This window comes from Chelonia mydas, chromosome 15, assembly GCF_015237465.2.
Source record: "Chelonia mydas isolate rCheMyd1 chromosome 15, rCheMyd1.pri.v2, whole genome shotgun sequence".
Taxonomy (NCBI): domain Eukaryota; kingdom Metazoa; phylum Chordata; order Testudines; family Cheloniidae; genus Chelonia; species Chelonia mydas.
In genome coordinates, this window is record NC_057856.1 from 12,908,313 (window position 1) to 12,912,030 (window position 3,718).

The following is a 3,718-nucleotide window of genomic DNA, read 5'->3' on the forward strand; positions in this document are numbered from 1 at the left end:
CATGGAGTGTCTCTTTTTAAGACTAGTGCCTTTTTATTTTCTTACTCCACTTATTTCATAGTACTGGTCCCAATATCAAGCTAGTGTTATTAGTGCCCTGTTTGTACAGTCTAAATAAAAACAAACTTGTAACATTATCTGTAGTCTGTACAGCTTTCTCCAATATTATTAGGGCATGTAAGTTACACCAGTGATCTTGGAAAACTTCAGCAAGGGAAGGGCCAAGTCTATTTTCCCTGCCAGATGTGAGAGACAGCATTTGCTGTTCTATAATCTACCCCCCACCCCGTAGGCTGTTGTAAGGGAGAGAGTTAAGGAATAACTATTCTGGGCCCATCTAACAAGAAGCTAGAGATGGTTCTACCTCAATAGAGAGCATAAAAGAAAATAAGCACATTTAACATCACTAAACCATAGCCTTTTCTCCTTTATCATTTTCATTGGCTCTCTGCTCTTAGGATTACTGATATCTTGATACCTTAAGGGCCAGTCCAAATTTTTTTTCCATCAGTGAGTATTCCCTGTATAAGCAGCCTTCCTTAAACCTAGTAAAGGATGTACTGAAAACTGTTTTATGCTGTGTACATCAATAGTTACACTTTTTTTAAACTTGGTGGCAACAGTTGCCCTTGACTGCTGAAGATGCTCCCATAAGCACATGTAGTATTTGAACAGACCATCCATATGGATACACAGGTGGAGGCTTTCCTCAGTTTTTGATTAACAACCAGTCCAGGTTTTAATTACCTTTTAGTTAGCTGATGCTGGGAGTAAGTTCCCCTTTGGATCCTTATGCTTCAACATATGTTTTTATGTAGTCATCCATGGAATTTTGGTAGTAAAAACAAGTCTATTAGCAGTTTATTCAAACCTGAACTGTACCATGACATATGGGGAAGATGGAGTAGCAGCTCTGAGAACACTTGTTTCACATGTGCATTTAACTATCTGCTGGGTGGCAGAAAATGATGTCGTCCCATCATATGATAATGCGAATGGTTAATGACTTCACACAAGGCATTTGGACTTGGTAACATGCAACATTTTAAGAAACTAGACTGATACCACATATTTACTCAATGGATTACTCAAATTGGCTGACCGATTTCATAATGTAATTGTAACCAGGAACCATCATCAAGGAGGTGTGTTTCTAGTAAGGTCCCATAGGCATTGGTTCTTGGCTCTATGCTATTAAATATTTTTCTCCATAACATGGAGAAAAATAAAATCCCCCCCTCAACGTTTTCAGATAACAAAAAGATTAGGAGATGGTATCTGACCTGTTCTCTTCATTATTTACAACTAAGTGATCCAGATCATGCTCTAAACTGGGCACAAGCAAATAATGTGTTTTAATATGGCCAAATATAAATGTAAGAAAATTCAGCCATGTTTACAAAATGGGGGACTCTATCCAAGAACATGAGCTCCCAGTGCAATGCTATGGTTTCAAAGGGCTAATACAATTCTTGAATGCATAAATGTCACTCTCAAGGTGTATTTCCTCTATTTGGCATTAGTGCCACTGTTACTGGAATCTGTCCAGTTCTGGTGTCCACAATTCAAAGAGGATATTGAAAAACTGGAGGGGATTATAGTGATACTCCAGTAGCTTCACAAAGAGAAGAAGTTTAAGGGTTGACTTACAGCCTAGAAGTACCTACATGGGGAACAAATATTTGATAATGAGTTCTTCAAATTAGCAGACAAAGGCATAAGATCCAAAAGCTGCAGCTAGACAAATTCAGATGGGAAATAAGTTGTAACAGAGTAATTACATATTACATCAATTTACCAAGGATTGTGATGGATTCTTCAACATTGGCAATTTTTAAATCAAGATAGAGGGTTTTTTTTTTTTTTATAAAAACCTCCTACATTCAAACAGGAATTATTTCAGCGAAATTACATGGCTTGTGTTATACAGGAGATCAGACTAGATGATCTCAGTCCTTTCTGATGTTAGAATTATTAAATATGATCAAAGAGAGCTCATGAGAAACTGTAGCAATGAATATTATTAAATAGTTCTCACTTTCATGATCAATAAATGTACAAAACAAACATTGCATCACTGGCTAGAGCCAAGCAGCATGTAGGTAAACAAAATCTGAAGTTTCCTGTGCCAGTCATGAACCTCATACAGGTCAACAAACGTGAACTTGATATCTTACTATTTCAGCACCAAACAACTTGGTGGACCTGTGATCATGCTACCTACCTCTTTTGCCAATGTTCAGATGAAAACAATGTATTCCTCTTTCCCTGTGAGGTGTTTCTCAACGCTCCCCACCCTGTGAAAATTCCACAAATCTCTGTGCCAAGCAAGGTGCACTGACACGCCCCCTGGGAGCGAAAAGCTGTCCAACAGGGGAACTATATCGCAGCAACACAATAAATTCTCATAATAAGAAAATGCCTCTTCCAGTAAGGCCCCCACGCTCATGATAGGTGAAGTGTGATTTTCATCATCATTCACATAAAATCAGTCAAAGAAAGATGCTAGTCAAGAGTAAAGGCCAGGTGTCAATACATCCAGAGTGTCAAACACCCATCAATTTACTAATCATCATCATCAAGAAATAGCTGATGGAGATAACAAAGTTTGCTCTTCCTGCTGCCTGACATTCCATGTCCAATAGTGCTCACGATGGGTTGCTCCCAAGTGACCGGAACGGATATCTGCTGTGGGATTCTAATTTACATAAAAGGGTATGAAAACAGATTACTCACCAAAAGACATGTGGTATATGTGGGAAAGGGGGCCCTAGAGCTATATAGTGTTAACAGCCAAGGTGGGCTAATGCACATGCATCGCCAGTTTCCTCAGAGTCTGAGGTCTCTGTCTAGGCAATTAATCTGTTGCTGAAAACATGTCAGCAACAAGTCTACTCAGACTGATGAGGTAAGTGGTGTAACTGATGGTGTAGACAAGACAAAACTTTTCAGCACCAATATATACCATTACAGAAAGTATACTTGTGTGTAACTTGTCCATAATGGTGCTGAGAACAGTTTTTCCCTCTGTACATCAATAGTTAAACTATCTGCAGAACTAATTCAAAGAAATCCATTGCTGACAACCATTAGCAATGGGTCTATTTCCTGGCATGACCAGAGCCTAAGTATACAGCTATTGCCAGCAATTGTGTTCCTCTGTTATTTATCTAAGTGGAGGAATATGGCTTAGGATGCAATAAATGGGATTTATCAAATCAAACAAGTGTAAGATGCATCTCTTTGCGTATCTACAGCCAACACAACTGAACCTAACTGACTGCATCCTTTCCAGCAGAAGGCGGAGTTGTTTATTTTGTTAGTGATTACATAGATGTAAGACAATCCGGTGACTAGCTTCTACTAGAACTCCTTTCTTGAGAGCAAGCTAATGGATTAGGCATGTAGGAAACTGTATTCCTGGACTTTCAACTCTCTATAGTGCCATGAGATTCTACGTCCTATTGGCCTAACCCCCGACAGACATCCTCCCTGCTCTCCCATGGCCAGGGACACCTTTGCTTTCTGTTCAGCTGAGTCCCCAGACAAACTCATGCTGTGAGGATTTCAGGGGTGGACATGTGTTTATAAGTACATGCTTATTGGTATCAAACAGAAAAACATCTCTCTTGTGCATATTTAAGGCAAGACAGCTTCAAACCCCAAGCTAAAATTATTGCTGGTAAGGTTTGCAGGCGACACAACAGTTGGGGGAGTG